Below are 20,117 nucleotides of genomic sequence, written 5' to 3' on the forward strand. Positions count from 1 at the left end.
CACATGTGATCCTGGTCATAGACATCTGGCTGGGTTTAATGGTTGACTTGGTGCCATCGCTCCGCAGTTCGGCCTCCTCCTAAAGAGACAGGTTTTGATATTTACAGCACTAGGAGTGGCAAGATTTCTCCCACCCTGTGTGACAGCAAAGAGGAACAGGATGAGATCCTACCACTGCCATACTGATTTATGACTGCCATACTGATTTATGAATCAGTCAAGTCTCAAGAGTCAGCAATCATTGCCCAAATCCCCAGGAACAGTCCTGAAACAATATCTCCACCAGCTATAGCTCTGCTCTCACCCAACAGAGCCTGTTCAAGTCTTTTCTCTATTATATGTAATCGCATTCTCACATGTAATCGTATTCTCACATTCTCAATGTAATCGCATTCTCACATGCTTGTTACCATTATAATGTAAACCGAGATGATATGTAATATTTTTACATGAATCCCGGTATATAAAATTGTTAAATAAATAAAATAAATAAATAAATAAATATGTATGTGACAGTGTATGTGTGAGAGAGAATGGACATGTGAGTATGTGTGAGAGAGGATAACCTCCTAATTCTCAACAATATCAGGGTGACTGGAAATCAAGAGCTTTCACAGAAGGGGACAGCAGGGGCTTTTTAAAATCCTTATTAGTTTTAATTATTGGATGTTATTTGATATATGTGCTGTTTTGAAATATTTTATTGGTGTTTGGGAAATTGTAAAAAATGTATATGATTTTAATTAATTGAAATTCTATTTATCAGTAGTTTTAAGATATTCTTTTATTATGGTTTTACTATTATAACTGATGCTTTATGTTTCTTGATTTTATTTGTTTTATGAGGAATTGTGGTTTTGTTTTTCCATTGTTAATACACAGAGCCTGGCTTCTTGGAGTTTCCATTTCAGTTTTTGTCTAATTTGTGCTCCTTTATTTTGTATTCTGTATTTGGTGAGAGTCTGTCTCTGCTCTATGTGTGTGACCATGATGAGAGATTCTGCTAGCATGTAGTGTCTGTATAGGGATCTATAGCAATCGGGTTTGTTTTGTTTCCTCAGCAGGTGGTGTCTTGGTATTCTAGGACCCAGTGTAATATTTACCCTTGCTTTTTCACAGGTAGGGTTATTGATTTATTTATTTTTAATTTTTATATACCGACCTTCTTGCATAAAATGCAAATCAGGCCGGTTTACAATGAAAAATGAACAAGCAGGAAATATAATTCCTTAGTCAAATACATAGAACATATAGACTTACGAATGTAAAAGCAAAATTATTAAACAGCTTATTAGAGGTTATTTAACTACAAAACATACCTTAACTTATGTTACACACAGCACGAAAGTTAGCACGAAGGGGAGCACAAAGGGGAAAGCCCCTTTGTCGCGCCCCTTTGGCGCGCGACGCCCGATGTAACGGCGTCTTTTACCGGCTCTGCCGTTAGCATGATGATGTCATTTTGTGGGCGGGTCTCATTCCCTCTCTGAGGACTCCCTCCGTTCTCATTTTCAGTTTCATGGCGATTTTTTTCATTTTTTTTATGTTTTCTTCAGCCCGGGATTGTCTCTCATGGTACCTGATGTTAGTGGGTTGCCTCTCACCTTCATTGCCCGATGGAACGGCGTCTTTTACCGGCTCTGCCATTAGCATGATGATGTCATTTTGTGGGCGGGTCTCATTCCCTCTCTGAGGACTTCCTCCGTTCTCATTTTCAGTTTCATGGCGATTTTTTTCATTTTTTTTATGTTTTCTTCAGCCCGGGATTGTCTCTCATGGTAGCTGATGTTAGTGGGTTGCCCCTCACCTTCATTGCCCGATGGAACGGCGTCTTTTACCGGCTCTGCCGTTAGCATGATGATGTCATTTTGTGGGCGGGTCTCATTCCCTCTCTGATGTTTGAGTCCTTGATGTTATTACTGTTATGTTACAATGGGATTGCAGTATAGATTTTGAGTGTCTTTTTTGCGGGGTTTTGTGTTAGTTCACAATGTGCCTGGCAGTGGAAGGTGTTTGTGCTGCTGTTACTGTGAGGTGACACCAGAATTTCAAAATATCTTTTACTATGATGAGCTGTAAGGGAAACATCCAAGCTCCATTGTTTGGGGGAATTTCAGTGGATGCACAGAGTTAGAGAACTGGAGGTGCAGGATTTGTATTGACATTCTGTCCTTTCCTGGGTACATTCCAGACTTCACTCTCATAATCCATATAGAATTAGTTGAATGAGGCTATCAAATAATTTTTTAGTAGTTTTACTAGAAGTGTGAAACTGGCCAGCTCTTTAAAATTACGCAGAAGACCCTTTGGACTTTTTTTATTAACACTTTTTTTTATAACCAATTTTAAAGCAGGATCCATGCTATAGAGGTGGGGGTGATGAAGAAATGTCATTTTGGCTCCCCCCCACCACATTCTTCTGTCTAGAGACGTCACTGATTTTCTGTGACCTTAAGCATTAGTACAAGAAGGATTACGGGGGGGATGCTGGAGAGGCACACAAATGCATTGGCCCCCGGGCGCCGGAGACCCTTGCTACGCCACTGAGTGCGAGCCATATGGAGCCGCAAGCGGGTGGCAAAGAGGAGTGGAGATTTGGCGAGCCGTGAGCAGTGCCCAACCTGCTCGTGACCCAGAAAACCACACAGTCGGTGGGCGTGATCGAGAATGAGGTAGGAGTTGGGGCCGAGACCGGGGGGGGGGGGGGGGGATGCAAGGCAGAAGGCTCGCCTAGGGCGCCTAATCCCCGGCACCGGCCCTGTTTGTTCCATATTAAACCATGTCTTTCTATATGTTCTGTGATTTTGATGCTTAGAACACTTTCCACTATTTTTCCTGGCACTGAAGTCAGTTTCCGGGATCGCCCCTGGAGCCTGGTATGGCAGAGTTGTTACACAAGTGCTGCGCGGTTTCTTTTTCAGGATTTGTATTTTACAACACTCCTGGTAGTAGAGGGAGTTTGTGTTGCTGACCGTTACTGAGATGGCCGCAGAATCAGAAGATCTTTTTTGATATGGTGAGTTGTATGGGGAAATGTCCTAGTTCTGCTCTGCACCCGTTGTTAGGAGTTGAGTGATTCCCGTGGATGCAGAGCATATGTTTTACATTTCGCCCCGTTACGGTCATGTGTTCGGTGTCACATGTGAGCATCATCAGCCAGGTATGTCCCAACAGAGAAAAAAATGTGAGAACCACTGCAATAGAGACAGAGCCAACAGATGACCCAGTGCTTCCCAGTGTTGTTGCTGTGTCTGCCAAACAATAGAAGGGACCAACTCAACAACGAAAACTACAGTCTGATGAGTCACAGCACCTGCAAGGAATGCACAGCCAAAAACCAAGGAGCAGGAGAGAAAGATAAACCTGTAAAAGTGATGGTGTGCCTGGGGCTGTGTGGAACAGAGGAAAAAAAATCAGTTAATGTTGGGCAGTTGCAGCTGCTGACTGAAAGTCAATCAGACACACAGAGACTTTAGTCTACAGAGAAGGTCAAGCAGCCCTCGGCCAACCTGCACAAACTCAGTAGTGGCTCCCAAACCTTTTTTTTTTTTTTTTTTACATCTGCTGTTCTCCCCTGCATGGCCTTGCATCCTCCTCCATCCAAGCAGTCTCTCTCTTCAAGGGCTCCTCCCACATTCCCTCTTACTAAATAGCCTAACTATTCTTAAATAATAGCAACAGTCCAGACAACCAAGAGCGGGGTGAAGTCTGACATACCTGCCGAGCCACTAACCAAGAGATGCTTGGGCGATGACATCTTTACTGTGATGAGAGTCCAGAGGGCTGACCCTGCGGGAGTCTGTGAAGGAGAAAGAGGCGGCGAGGCTGGGGGCGTGGCTTCCCACCAGAGTGCCACCTTTGCAGCGAGGGGGGTGCTGTAAATCAGGGGTCCACAAGGGATGCAAACCAGTTGGGCTTTCAGGATATTTCCCCTAATGAATAGGCATGAGAGAGATTTGCATGCACTCTGCCCCACTTGTATGCAAATTGTACATGGGGAGATTTGCAGCACTGGTTGAAACGTTTGAAAGAAGGATTTGTGTTTAATAAGCAAGCATGAAGCCTCTCTGCCCTGCCTTTTATCTTAGCCATACCAGCACCAGCCTGAGAGGCAGAATCTCTACCTTCTCAGTCAGACAGGCCTCAGAAACAGAGCCCCCTGCTATCTGTTCAGAGGCAAATGAAAATAAACAAGAATGGGCAAGAAACCTCAGGGATTTATTCAAGTGCTTTGCTTGGGCAGTGGAAGGTTTTCATTTTGATGAATGACTGCACCTATGCAGGTTGTTACCAGATTGCTCTTTATGGGATTATAATGCTACATACAGGAGAATATGCAATAATCTCACTTTGATTTTAGATGAGAGGCACAAAAACTAATCTCCCATAACCATATAATTTTTTTATTATTTCTTCTGGGTTGGGGTTTTTTTTTGACATTTAGATATTTTTAGACACTGTTACACTTAATTTGCTCATCTTCGGAAACAGAGACCAGGCTTATTATATTATTTATTTATTTATTTATTTATATGGGGGGGATCATTGCATATAATATAAACATCTTGCTTTCCCCACAGCTTCAAACTAAACCGTCATGTACCAGTGCTGCATTGCAACTGTGTATCCCATTCTCATCCTCCGATGAGACCCCCCCCTCTTGCCCTGGTCTTCATACCTGCTGATATTCCCGCACTGTGGTGGCCCATCTTCCTGCCATGTTGGGCTTTGTTGCTTCCTCCATACCTTGCTCACTTTATGCTCCTTTATACTCTTTAAAAGGCTTCCAGATCTGAGCAAGCTTTCAGGCCGATTCAGTATGGTGCGCTCAGGCCGAGCGCACCTTTAGCCCCCATTTGGATGTGCATTTTTGATGCGCTATTATTACCCCTTATACAGTAAGGGGTAATAGCACGTGGAAAACGCACGGCAAACCCCCCCCCCCCCCGAAACTAATAGCGCCCGCAACATGCAAATGCATATTGATGAGCCTATTAGTCCCGTGCAATACAGAAAGTAAAATGTGCGGCCAAGCCGCACATTTTATTCTCAGAAATTAACTCCTGCCAAACAGGCCGATACAGTAAAAACGTGGGAGAGCGAGCGAACGCCCGCTCTCCCAGCGCACGCACAGGCCACTCTCCTGTGCGCGCGCACTGGGAGAGCACATCCCTAGCACATCCCTAGCGCCTTGTTTTTGACAGGAGCGGCGGCTGTCAGCGGATTTGACAGCCAACGCTCAATTTTGCTGGCGTCTGTTCTCGAGCCTGCTGACAGCCACGGGTTTGGAAACCGGACGCCGGCAAAATTGAGCGACCGGTTTTCGAGCCGCGGGCCTATTTCAATTTTTTTTTTCAATTTTTTTTACTTTTTTTTAACTTTTGGGTCCTCCAAATTAATATCGCCATGATATTAAGTCAGAGGGTGCACAAAAAAAGCAGTTTTTACTGCTTTTCTGTGCACTTTCCCGGTGCCCGGAGAAATTAGCGCCTACCTTTGGGTAGGCGCTAATTTCTGAAAGTAAAATGTGCAGCTTGGCTGCACATTTTACTTTCTGTATCGTGCGGGAATAACTAATAGGGCCATCAATATGCATTTGCATGTTGCGGGTGCTATTAGGTTCGGGGGGGGGGGGGTTGGATGCGCGTTTTGGACGCGCTAGGGGAATAGCGTGTCCAAAACGCACGTCCAACCCCCCCGAACCTAATAGCGCCCGCAACATGCAAATGCTGGACGCACTGTTCTGTATCGGCCCGTTAGGCAGGAGTTAATTTTGGCCAGCACTGGGAAAGTGTACAGAAAAGCAGAAAAAACTGCTTTTCTGTACACCCTCCGACTTAAGATCATAGCGATATTAAGTCGGAGGCCCCAAAAATAAAAAAAATAAAAAATCTGCCCACAGCCCGTGGATTGGAAAATGGACGCTCAATTTTACCGGCGTCCGTTTTCCAAACCCGTGGCTGTCAGCAGGTTCAACAACCGACGACGGTAAAATTTAGCATCGGCTGTCAAACCCGCTGACAGCCAGCCGCCCCTTCCGCCAATAAGGAGGCGCTAGGGATGCACTAGTGTCCCAGCGTCTCCTTATTAGCACGGGCTCTCATTTGCATGCTGAATCGCGTGCCCAGGAGAGTGGCCTGGGTGCGCGTTGGGAGAGCGAGCGCTCGCCTCGGAGCACCAGCTCTCCTGCGCGGTTTACTGAATCGGCCTGTTTAAATGGATATCTTTCGTTGCTTGGTGCTGTCGTCTTTTCCATCCGGTATACAGTCCAGACCCTCGTATGGCTTGACTACAAGTTAGAAGCCGCTCTCTCTTTTCCCACCTTGCAACATTTTCACTAAGAGCTGCGTTGCCAAGTTGTCTTTTTGCCCATGTGTTCCTTCCTCCCGACATCCTGGTACACTGTATATATTTTCAGGTCCTACCTTAACTCTTTTCCTGTGATCTCCTGAATCTCACCCTGGATCATTTTCCAATCCTTGCTTGCCTCCAGGTGACGTAGCTATGTACCAGTCTCACCACATCAAATACCTACAGTACCTGAATGTAAACCGATGTGATATCTCAGATCGAATGTCGGTATATAAAAATAAATAAATAAATAAATCCCATCTAGCAATCTGTCCTTACCCGTAGGAAATATTTTACCAGTTCTTGGGGAAGTCAGATGCCAGTTGTGTAACGGCTTGTGACTATTTTCTTTAATTGTAGCCACTATTGAAGATTTCCCCACTCTTTCTATAATAGCATCCCACTGCTCCTCAGATAATTCCTCCCCTAACTCCCATTCCCATGCTAGCATACAGTTAGGCTTCTGTTCAGGTTTCTGCTTCAGAAGGCGACATGGCTTTGTGCATAACCACTTCGTGTGTTGTGTCCAATAGCAAAGCTTCACAAAAGGAGATGACTCTGCCTCCACTAATCACCTTATTTCTTTATGTGCCATATAGTGACAGAGCTGCATGAAACTAAAAAAGTCCAATATTTCTTTTCCAGTTTGTACCTGAGGTAATGGATGGTGAAGTAATTTGAACCCTGCCTTCCCTGAGGCTCTAACTTCTGCACTTCCTAGTTAGGCCTAACTTTAAAGCTCAGGTCTCGCAGTTTCCCCCGTCATCCTATCTTGGCTACTCTGGCTGGTCTCTTCCTCCATGTACTGAAAGGCCCTTTTTTTTTTAAGATAATTAAACCTCCTGTTTGGAATTGAAATTGCCAGGGATTGTAACAGAATGATAAGCCTAAGCATCAGTTTTAAACTTGCTGCCCTCCCTAACCAGGGAATGTAATGAGGTTCGGTTGGCAGAGCACACAGTTTAACCCATATTAGTTTTGTGCACATTTTTTATTGCTGATGCAGCAAAGTGTTTTGTGCACACAGCAATATGTGTACAGATTAGCACCATGCCTGAACTTTGGAGGGAGCGGGAAACAAGTGATTATAAATAAATTTTAAAAATACATAATGATGGCATTAGCTATCACACACACACACACACACACACACACACCCCTTCACAAACACACACACTCCTAATGCAGAGAGTGCTTACCTTGTGCTTTCTTATCACTGGAAATTTAACTTTTAGTCTGAGATGGAGTAAAGTTTCCAGAGCAAGTGTTACTCTATGGGCTAAAGCTGGCATTCCAATGCCAGGACCTGCAGTTCGGATTTTATGTGAAAAAAAACCCCATACAAATCATACTTTCTGTGAAAAATATACGATTTATGTACTCAAAAATGTAATCTGATCTTAAAGCATTTTTGTGTACAGAAATCATATTTTATGTGCAGAAACAGGTTTTCTGTGCATACAACACTTATATGCACCAAAATGCTTGTTTTATTTGTGCATAAATCATGAGTCTGAGAGACTCTTTTTTCCCACCGGAGTTAAAATGTGTGCTTAGCCAATGCAAAAGGTTGAGTGCACATTTTAACTCAGGTTTGCCTGCTTTTTAACTCCCAGTCCATTAGTATGCCATTTGCTTATTGCACTGGGAGTTACATTTGTTTTTCTTACTGCACAGGTTAGAAAAGTGCACGCTGGATTTCAGCCACGGCGTTATCATGCTCCTTCTTATTCAGATCCCAGGAGAGACAAGATTCCTGACATTTAGATAAGTCTTCATATATTGTCTGGATCAGTGGAGGGTAATTTATCTGAAATAACGTTTTAATATTCCTTGAAATTTTGACCTTCCAGATGCTTCATATGACCCACGGCTCATTTGAGGGGGTCATTTTTCCTCAGCTGCATCACTCATGTGTCTGGCAAATATATAGTCAGTGTTTTAGTCTTATGAATAGTTACCTTGAATCCCACTACTTTACTTTCCCATATTCCGTTTCCTTAATGAGTACTGGTAAGGTCAAATAGGTAGGGTTGTTAGAGTTAGCATTATATCGTCTGTGAATAATGATACTTTATAGGTCGTCTGGCCTACTTCTAGCCCCTCTAAATCAGGATTCTGACTTATTTTTTTTCCATCAGCTGCTCCATAGACAACGCAAACAACAGCAAGGGGTGGGCACCCCTATGTGGGATTGCTCAGCAATCTGAACGTTTTGCAGTAGCTCCCACTTACTTTCACACAGGCTTCTGATTTTGTATAGAGCTGCCCAATCTATTTTACAGAATGTTCCCCCTGTCCCATAAATTACCAATTAACTCTGTCAAATGCCTTTTCAGCATTGATAGCTGATAACACAGTTGAAGTTTGCATTGTCTGTGCCACCCAAATCAGATTCACTACCCTTTTTCATGTTATCTGGAGCCTGCCTCCTCAGTATAAATCCAATTAGGTCCATAGAGATTACCCCCACTACTACCTCTGCACCAAGATTTTTGTTAATATAGTGATATCTACATTAAGCAATCAGTTTGGCCTATATGACCCACTGGATATCTTCTCTTTCCCCACTTTAAATAGCACAGTTATCCCTGCTGGTAATTTTGTGTCATGGAGCAAAGAATTAGATAGAAGTGGCAGCAGTTTAAATGGATATTCCACAATTCTTTTTTTTAGAATTGGGCAGTCATACCATCCAGTCCTGGAGACTTCTCATTTTTTAACATTCTTATAGCTTGGAGAAGCTCTTGCTCTGTGATTGGTTGTTCCAGTTCTCCCCTTTTCTCTTATGCAGTTGAAGGTAGGTGGATTGACTAAATACTCAGCAATGTTTTATTCCTTAATACTCCCTTATGAGACCCAGCTTATTCTACGTAATACTGAAACTTGTTCCAAATGCTCGTGATCCTCTGTGGCGACTGACTTTTTCTTGCGCCATGGCTCAGTAGAGGCATTTCACTGCTGTTCAGAACCATGCTCTGGACAGCTCCTATGACAAACAGATGGACAGATACCAAAACCAAAATTAATTGTGCTTTTCATACTTGCAATTCAAAATCTGCTTTTAAATATTCAAGTACACCTCCAATGTAATATATTATATATATATATATATATATATATATATATATATATATATTATATATAGTAACACTAAAGATATAGGGGCAGATCTTTAAACCTGCGCGCGGGCGTAGATTTGTTCGCGCAACCCGGCACGAACAAATCTACGCCTGATTTTATAACATGTGCGCGCTGCAGCATGCATGTTATAAAATCCAGGGTCGGCGCACACAAGGGGGTGCACAATTGTGCAACTTGCACGCGCCGAGCCGCGCCGCCTTCCTCCATTCCCTCTGAGGCCGCTCTGAAATCGGAGCGGCCTCAGAAAGAACTTTCCTTCTGCCCCCCCCCCGCACCTTCCCCGCACCTTCCCCTATCTAACCCACCCCCCAGCCCTATCTAAAACCCCCTCCTTACCTTTATCAGGAAAGTTACGCCTGCCTCTGGGCAGGCGTAACTTGCACGGCCGGCTCAGTGCCGGCACGCCATCCCCTGGCACAGCAGCTGTTCCGGAGGCCTCAGTCCCGCCCCCGGAACCCCCCGGGCCGGCGCCCTGCCCATGGCCCTGCCCCTGGAACACCCCTTTTTCGAAGCTTCGGGACATACACGCGTCCCGGGGCTTGCGCGCGCTGCCGAGCCTATGCAAGATAGGCTCGGCGTGTGCAGGGGCAGCTTTTCGGGGGTTATGCACGTATATTATGTGTGTAACCCTTTGAAAATCTGCCCCATATTGCACAACCCCCAATACAATTTTTACTACTTTCAAATAAATTTTCACTGAAAATGCTTTGATTAAATTCCTTATAAATATATTGCACATGCTATTAGGCCATGACCCCTACTAAAAATCATTCATACTTCAGTCATACCAATCATAGTGCATCCCACTTAAAAAAAATAAGCACCTCTGCATCATATTAAAACAACAATACTCTCCTATGCATAATAATCCTCAATAATCCTCTTTCATGTTATTAGAATAAACAACACCATTGAGCAACAACTTAAAGTTCTGCTTGTAAGTTTTTCTTATAGAAGCTTTTTCTTCTTTCAGTTATTAGGATAAGCACTAAGCAGCACATTTGAACAGCAGCTTACAGTTTGGCTTATGAATGTTTCTTATAAATGCTTTTTCTTCTTCCCTATATATATATATATATATATATGTGTGTGTGTGTGTGTGTGTGTGTGTGTTTCTTTTATGATATCTTAGAGGTGCCCTTGAATAGTTAAAGTCAGATTATGAATTGCAATATAGACAAAGAGGTAAAGAATTGCATTTAGAAGATGTATAATCAGAGGTAGCACTGTAAGCTTTGCACTAATCACCAATTTCCCTGCCAGGTTGGAAGTGGAAGAACCTGACCAGATGTATTAGCTGCAGGCATGCTGAGGTAAAGCCAGACCACTATTTCAGTTACTTAATTTTGGTCTCTTTGCATGCTAACTTGCAGTAGCACTGTTTAATAAATCCTACGCTCCGCCATTCCATTGGAGTGCTTGAGATACAGCTGGTTAGATGAGCACAATCCTGGGGCGATGGGTATGGAGGGGCAGACCTGTGCAGGATTGAAGGAGAGGGATTTTGGATTGTACAGTCTTGGGAATGTGACCTCGAGTTATATCTTATCTCCCTGCTAAGGAATCCCAATTTGCAGCTGAACTGGCTTTACACAGACATATGAGCGATGAGCTGTTAAATGACAGAAAATTAATAACCCTTCTGGAGCATATTTGGAAAGATCATAAAAAAAAATCAGTAATGGCACAGTGTCAAGTAGAGTTTCCGATGGTTTTTTAAATTATGTATATCTTCTCTTTGAATATTGATCCTGGGCTTTCGTAGAGACATTAGTCTACCTGACCAAATTGGAATCTTGAATTATTTAGGCAGTAATACCGCACTCTTACATCTCCCAGTGCTCTGAGCACAGCTTCAGGCCACTCTCCAGGGCCAAGATCTGATGTAGCAAGAAGATAGTTTCTAATTAAATAAACTGATTTTTGTTTTTCTGCTGCAGGATAAAACTCTTGGCACATTATCAAAGTGACAAGGAGGAGGATGGGAGAGAGGACTGGCCCAATGTGTGGGGCTTCTGTCTATGTGCTGCATAGAGAGAGGAATAACCAGTAAGAAAAAGGAGGTGGTGACGCCCTTGATGAGGCCTCACCTGGCGTATTGTGTTCAGTTCTGGAGACCGTATCTCAAAAGGGACAGTCAGGACGGACGCGGTCCAGAGAAGGGCGACCAAAATGGTGGGAGATCTCCATCAAATGACTTATAAGGAGAAGTTGAAGGACCTAAATATGTACACCCTGGAGGCGAGGAGGAGCAGGGGAGATATGATACAGACTTTCAGATACCTGAAAGGTTTTAATGATGCACAATCGACAAACCTTCTCCATTGGAAAGAAATCAGTAGAATTAAGGGTCATGAAATGAAAATCCAGGGAGGACGACTCAGAACCAACATCAGGAAATATTTCTTCATGGAGAGGGTGGTAAATGTCAGGAATGCCCTTCCAGAGGAGGTGGTGAAGAGAAAAATGGTGTGAAAGATTTGAAAGGGGAATGGGATAAACACTGTGGATCCCTAAAGGCTAGAAGATGGGAATGAAGAGAAGAGTGCATGGGGGTAAATTGTTGGTGTGGCAGTTACTACCCTTAACCAACAAGACTTCATACTGTTGATGCAAGTCATTATTGCTTTCTGCTTTATCGGCAGGGGGAAAAGAGGAAAAGGGATTTAGTTTCAGACAGCAATCAAGGACATTTAATTTTACAGTCTTGGAAAACAAATAAGCATGGTGGTAACTTGCTGACACAGTTGTTACTACCCTTAACCAATAAGCCTTATACTTGTGATGCAACTCCAACATTGCTCTCTGCTTCAATAGCAAGAGATAAGAGATAACAGGGAATTGGACTCAGACAGTAACCAACAAAGGCCCTGACTTTAATGATTTAGGAAACTAAGTATGGGGGTAACTTGTATGCCATGGCAGATGCCACCCCATGATTCTTTCTGACATTTCTATGTTTCTGTCTGAAAATCTGGAAAACTCCACCCAAAAGTCAAACCCTGGGGCTGTTTAAGATAAGACTTTTGGGTGGAGTTTTTCTGCTATTCTTATATTATTGTTTCTTCCCTGTCTCTTATTTGTTTTTGATTAGTTAACTCACTTTGCCTTCCTGTATCTCAGTCCTATTTCTGACTCTGCTTCTGAACAAGTCACTTTATATCCCCAGGGCTTAATTTCTGGGGAAGGGTCTGGAACGCAGTTCTGGCACTTCTTTTCAGACTTAGTAGGCAAAGCACCAGGGATGGTCTGCTCCAGCCCCGCCCTTCCAGGCAGCCTGCTGGGAAGAAGAGGTGAGGGGGGGGAAACCTGCAGCAGACTGGGAAGAGAACAGTCACTCTGTTTCCCTAATCCTGTTCCCCTCTCCCGTTCTGTAGGGAACATGGAGGGGGAGGGGTGATCCTGAAACAAACATTGCAGTGCAAAGAAAAAGACACGAAAAGGGGTTGAATGAGTCCAGTCTGAAACTTGTGAACAGGAGTACCAATTGCCAAGGCTTCAACACTGGCCTTGTTGAACTGCACTACTGCTCTCAGTTCACACTCGGGCTAAGTTAATTCAACCCCCTTCTTTGTGTCTGTTACCCTAGGGTTTCATTTCCTGCAGAACAACCCAGAACAAACAGTGTTCTTCCACCTTTTTTCCGAGACCCAAAGTAGAGTACAGCTTGCAGTGTAAACCAGTTCTGGCTTCCCTGTGGAGACAGAGTAGAGCCAGTAGCAGCACAAACCATATTTGCCCACTAGCCCCTGAAGGAAGCAAAGCAGAGCGTGTGGAGCTGCTCACCCTGATATATGGGGGGTGGGGTAGCCACATGGTCTTCATATCTGTGCTGTTTCCCAGCACAGCAAAGGGGGTTGTGAGGGAGAACACGTGGGATGAATGCCTGCAAACCCCTCTGCTTCTGCCGCCGCTGGTGGTGTGAGGCCGCAGTCATCCATGGGTCCCCCTATCCCTGCTGCTGAATTCTCCCTATGTCCTGAAGCTGTTAAATTTCCCTAACCCCCCAGGTCCCACCAGAAGGAGACCCTGGAGAGGCTGTAGGCAGAGGGACCAGAGAGAGAGAGATGTTCTTTTTTTCTTTTTTTTTTTTTTCAGGTTTAGGCTGCTGGGGGAGAGGAGAGACAGAGCAGCACCTTAGAAAGGAGGGATGCGTTAGAAGGGGTAGGGGGAAAGAGGAGATTGAGAGGGGGGAGAAAAAGGGGATGTTGAGCACCATGGAAAGGGGAGGAAAGAAAGGGGGTCAGGAGGGGGATACTGATGCTGGGTAGAGGGTGGGAGGGGCAAAGAAGGGATGAGGCAGGTGGGAAGAAAGGGAGTGTGGGGGGGGGGTGGAGGGGTGGAGAGCAGAGAGAGAGAGAGGAGATGCTGGGGCAAGAGACAAAGAAAAGAGGGTGGGGAACAGAGGGAAAATAGGAGTGGGAGGCAGTGAGGAGGGCAGGGGGCAGAAAGGAGTAAGGGCAGTGAATAGGCATTGTTTGTAGCGGAGCACCTATTTAAACAAGCATTTCAGAAGCCATGCCCAGGAGCAGTCAGTTTAGAGAGGGGCGCAGGAAGCAGAGGAAGGGTTTTTAAAATTGCAGAGTAAAAAGGCCTTCTTGTGTATGTGTTTGGGCAGGGGAGGAGGGAGGGTTGCAGCAGGGATTGCACTTGCATGTATATTTTTTCATCTTCTAAAGGATGCCTGCAATTTTTCCTGAAAAAAGCTATCGGCACATATTAGCAGACTTTATACAGTCTTAAATTACCTCCTGTGAGGGTCATTTTCTTACAACCCAGTAGAAGGCAGACTCTAGCCAAATTTGCAGATTGTCCCAGTATGCTCCACCTCCTATAAGTACTTCCAGGGCAGGTCTAACCTTCTGCATGTGCATTTACATGCATATTTTCAAAACATTGAGAGTATACATATAAATGCTTTCCCTGCCCCGACTCTACTTTCCTAAATGCCTCTTGCTCGTGCAGGTAAAAGGACAGGTGAAATGAGATCTAGCACAGACATTTGCACACACCACCCCTCTAATTGATTTTCCAAGTCTCGCATACACACACAAAGCAAGATTTTATGCACGGAAGTGGCTTTGAAAATAAAGCCCTAATAAGTTGGGAAAGTACTTTGGGGGTAATTTTATGACTGCCTGCATAGATTAAACCAATTATTGACAGACTTTACACTCAGTTTCAAAGCCTTTTTCCCCTTTGAAACGCTCCGCACAAAATTGCATCTGCGAATGGCCCCTCCCCCAACATCTTCCCACCCCTGGGAAAAGCTTTACTCACAGCCGGTAAAAATAAGCCCATGCACCTATAATTAAAGAACCACCCGAGTTAAAAGATTCCAAATTCCCCATCAACTGATTGTTAATAGAAACAAAAAAAAAACCATACTTTGAAATGTCTGTATGCTAATGCCAGAAGTCTAGAATGTAAGATGGAAGAGTTAGAGTGTATAGCACTGACTGAAGAGGTGGAAATAATTGGTATCTCAGAGACCTAGTAGAAGGAGGATAACTAATGAAACAGTGCTATAACATATAGTTGTGTTGCTTGGTTAATAACAGTTTATGGACTTCTCCTCAAGGAACATAAGAACATAAGAAATTGCCATACTGGGTCAGACCAAGGGTCCATCAAGCCCAGTATCCTGTTTCCAACAGTGGCCAAGCCAGGCTACAAGTACCTGGCAAGTACCAAACACTAGATCCCAATCTGCTGATGCCGGTAATAGCAGCGACTAATCCCTATGTCAACTACGGAACTTGTCCAAACTCTTTTTAAACCTAGCTACACTAAGGGGCAGATTTTAAAAGCTCTGCGAGCCGAGCCTATTTTGCATAGGCTCGGCGATGCGCGCAAGCCCCCGGACGCACGTATGTCCCGGGGCTTGAAAAAAGGGGCGGGGCGGGGCAGGGGCGTGGCCAGAGGCCTCCGAAGGCCCGCTAGGCTGGGAGATCGCGCGCCAGCTCTCGGCCAGCGTGCGCAACCTACGCCTGCCTGGAGGCAGGTGCAACTTAAATAATAAAGGTTAGGGGGGGTTTAGGTAGGGCTGGGGAGCGGGGAAGGGAGGAGAAGGTGGGGGGTGCGGAAGGAAAGTTCCCTCCGAGGCCACTCTGATTTTGGAGCGGCCTCGGAGAGAGCAGGGAAAGCCATCGGGGCTCCCCTAGGGCTCAGCGCATGCAAGGTGCACAAGTGTGCACCCCCTTGCGCGCGCCGACCCCGGATTTTATAACATGCACGCAGCTGCGCGCGCATGTTATAAAAATCGGGCATAGATTTGTGTGCGCCAGGTTGTGCGCACAAATCTATGCCCACGTGTAGGTCTTAAAATCCGGCCCTAACAGCCTTAACCACATCCTCTGCAATGAAATCCAGAGTTTAATTGTATTTTGAATGAGAGAATTTTCTCAGATTTTTGAATGTGCCACTTACTAACTTAATGGCACATCCCCTAGTCTTTGTATTTTTTGAAGGAGTAAATAACCAATGTTCATTTATCCATTCTATTCCACTCCTGATTTTATAGACCTCTACCATATCCCCCCCTCAACCATCTCTTCTCCAAACTGGACAGCCTTAATTTCTTTAGCCTTTCCTCATAGGGGAGCTATTCCATGCCCTTTATCATTTTGGTCGCACTTCTGTATATCCTTTTGAATGGGAATAGCCATTAATCATTGCACAATAGCATATTATTTATTTATTTAAAAATTCTTATATACCGCCTATATAAATTTGTAGTAGATCTAAGTTTACAAGCAAGAGTGTACATACATAATAAATAATTAATCATTACAAACAAGTTTAAGGTATTTAATAAAAGAAAAAATCCCAAACGATTTACGGTTGGGGTATGTGCCAAGTACTTGTAGCCTGGATTGGCCACTGTTAGAAACAGAATACTGGGTTTGATGGACCTTTGGTCTGACCACCATAGCAAGTCTTATGTTCTTATGTTTTTACGGACATATAGGTGCCATGCATGTATTTTTACTTGTATATCAGATGGGCAATTTTGTAAAAGCCCTTTTCTGTGAGTAAGCACTGTGTTCCCCATGGAAAAGACTCTGAAAGTTACCCTCCCTAAGGATTTCTTTTATTACAAAGGTCTATTCTTTTTTATTTTTGCTTGATGCACTTTTATAGACTGCATCTACCTGCTTATTTTCAGGCCGATACAGTACAGTGTGCTCCGATGGAGCGCACTGTTAGCCTGCTATTGGACGCGCGTTTTCCCTTACCCCATATTCAGTAAGGGGCGGCACCTAATAGCGCTCTCAATATGCAAATGCATGTTGATGGCCCTATTAGGTATTCCCGCGCGATACAGAAAGTAAAATGTGCAGCCAAGCCGCACATTTTACTTTCAGAAATTAGCGCCGACCCAAAGGTAGGTGCTAATTTCTTCCGGCACCGGGAAAGTGCACAGAAAAGCAGTAAAAAAAAAAAAAAATTTGAATTCGGCCCGCGGCTGTTGGGCTGAAAACCGGACGCTCAATTTTGCCGGCGTCCGGTTTCCGAGCCCGTGGCTGTCAGCGAGCTCGAGAACCGATGCCAGCAAAATTGAGCATCGGCTGTCAAACCCGCTGACAGCCGCCGCTCCTGTCAAAAAGGAGGCGCTAGGGACACGCTACTGTCCCTAGCGCCTCCTTTTCCCCGTTTTTACCGCATCACCTAATTTAAATACAGAATCGCGCGCCGGGAGAGCGGGCATTCGTCCACTCTCCCGCGGACTTTACTGAATCGGCCTGTTGGATAGGTCAGAAATGAAATCATTATTTAAAATACCATTAATTGCAGCCTCTACTTGAAGATTGGGATACGTTTGGGCTTGGGACCATTTTGGGGCTACATTTGGCTTACTTTGGGCTACAAAGTAGTCCATTTAAATTCTGGCAACACTAGTAGCCAGCTTCTCCCACATACGTTTCCTTATAGTCTATCTCCTTTTACCTTTCTTTACACTTCTCTGCTACCTTTCCTTTCTGAAAGTCTTTCTCCTGCCCTTCTCTTTCTTCATCCCAGACTGTAGGGGATCCTAAATAAGCCTTTTTGAAAATTTACTAGGGCCGAATGCCTAAATTTAAGCCCCTAGTTTAATTAGGGACATACATTTAGGATCCTAAAAAGTGAGTGGCTGCAGGGATGAGTAGGGCGGGGAAACAGGAGCTTAGCACCGATTTTCAGAACTAGGCACTTAATTTAGGAGTCTAAATTTAGGTAAATAAATAGTAGGCCTAAATTTAGGGGTCTATCTTTTAGGGTCCTAAATTTATGTGAATTTTCAGCCGAAAACTTAGGAACCTAATAGAGAGGCCTAAATTTAGGTGCTCAGCTTTTTTGGAATATCTGCCCCTGTATTCCTTCCTTTCTTGTCCCCTTCCTTTCTCTGTAGTCATTTTGCCCATTTCACTGTCTCAGCATCTCACAGTTTAATAAGAGAGGAAGTGACAGAGACAGAGAAGAAGCTGGGAGGAAAAAAGAAAAGCTTTTGTTCAGTAGAAGAGAGCTGAAACTGCTACTCAGGACATTTGTCAGATTTATAGCCACTTGGCTTCCATCTGGGGTGCTGATGAAAGCAAACGCTGGAAGAAAGGAAAAACAGATTTTATAGAAATAAAACATAAACAGGATCACTATTCCCTAACTGAGAAATATTTCCCTTTGCAGATGAAACTAAACCAGAAAAAAAAAACCTGATAAAACTGCTCAAAGTGCATAAATGGGAAATGTTTTTCAAGAATAACTTTACAAAAGTGTAAACTTGAAAAGAATGATTTTTTGATTGGCAATAGTGAAGGAACTTCAAGAGTTTCAAAGCAGGCAGTAAGGGCAGCTAAAGGTGCTTTTCCATCTCAGCCATTTTGCTAAGGAAGGGAACAGAGTTATTCTCAACTCTGGGGGTGCACAGAGTGCATTGTCAGGGTGCATTGCCAAGGGTAAGTGAGGTCACCTGGGGCTTGCTGAATGCACAGGAGGCAAGTCTTTTTCAAAGGAAGGGAAGCTCGAGAATGAGGGGGATCATGGGATGAGGGTGAAAGGAGGAAGACCGGAGCAATCGGAGGAGATCTGTTTTCATGGAAAGCATTGTGCCAGGGCCGTCCTGTGAGCTGCACACTTGCCCAGGGCACTGAGAGACAAGGGGCACCCTGGCATTGCCTGATGGCCTGGGACAGATCTGTCTCCACCTCACCCCCTACCACATGCCTGGCTGCCAGGAGGAGCGTTTTCAGTAGCGCATCAGCTTCCTCTGAGGTATGGGGCCAGTCTCTTAGCGAGAGGACGCTGACACACTATTTAGTGGCACTCCTGCTAGGCAGTGCCAGCCAATGGTGGGCCCAAAGAAGAGACGGGGATATAATTGCCAGGAAGGGAGGAGAAGATTGAAAATACTAGAAATATGGGGAGGAGGAGAACCTAGATTTTATTTATTTATTTATTTTTTTTTAATTTAAGAGTGGTGGGGAAATGGAGAGGGAGACTGTACATGGGTGGTGTTGGTGGGGTGGATGTGTGAGGGCAGAGAGACTTACATGATATAGGGTGGTGGGTGGCAGGGACAGGGAGACTGTATATGGGTTGGTGGAGGGGACAGGGAGAGGAAGACCCTCAGGAGGGTGGTGGAAGAGAGATGGAGACCTATATGGAGTAGTAGTGGCGGTGGAGGGGAGGAAGGGAGCCTTACATGATACGGGTTGCTGGGTGGCAGGGCAGGGAGAGCTACACAGGGTGGTGGGGACAGGGGGAGGGAGATTTACATGGGGCGATGGTGGTGGAGGGGAGGGAGATTCACATGGGTTGGTGGTGGATGGCAGGGAGAGAGAGACTACATTGGGTGGGATGGGTAGCAGGAGAGGTCGTACATGGGGTGGTGGAGGGGACAGGAAGAGGGAAATCTGAGTGAGGTGGTGGTGGGAACAGGAAGGTGGAGGCTACAATGGGTGTGTGTGTGTGTGTGTGTGTGTGTGTGTGTGTGTATTTATTTTTTATTTATTTATTAAGGCTTTTATATACCGAATTTCTTGATACAAATCAAATCAATTCGGTTTACAATGAACTAAGTAGAATATACAATTAACCAATCAACAAGAGATACAGAGCATACAGTTACATTATAACAAGGAAGCCTTAACTTGGAGTAGGAAAATAAAGAAGGGGTGAACGGAGCAATAAATATATAAAGTGCAATAAAATAGAATAAATACTATATACAGTGGAGGGGGCTAGGAGCCAACCTCTCTTTAATGGATATTAGGCATGAGAAATTTGGAAAAGTTTTGTTTACAGAGATGTGTGGTGAACAATTCTAGATCAGGCAATGGAGTTTGTGGTGGGGAAGGCTTGGCTGAACAGCCATGTCTTTAGTTTCTTTTTAAAAGTTGTTAGACAAGTCTCCAGTCTGAGGTCCGGAGGCATGGCGTTCCACATGGAAGGGCCTGCTGTAGAGAATGACCGGTCTCTGATGTTTGCGTGGTGCACTAATTTGATTGTAGGAACGTGTAAAGATCCCTTGTAAGCATCCCTTAAAGGCCTGGCTGTCGAGTGCAGTCTGAGAGGATGAGACAGATCAAGCGGGGTTTGATGGTGGATATTTTTATGAATGATTGAGAGAGATTTATGGAGGA

This window comes from Rhinatrema bivittatum, chromosome 5, assembly GCF_901001135.1.
Source record: "Rhinatrema bivittatum chromosome 5, aRhiBiv1.1, whole genome shotgun sequence".
Taxonomy (NCBI): domain Eukaryota; kingdom Metazoa; phylum Chordata; class Amphibia; order Gymnophiona; family Rhinatrematidae; genus Rhinatrema; species Rhinatrema bivittatum.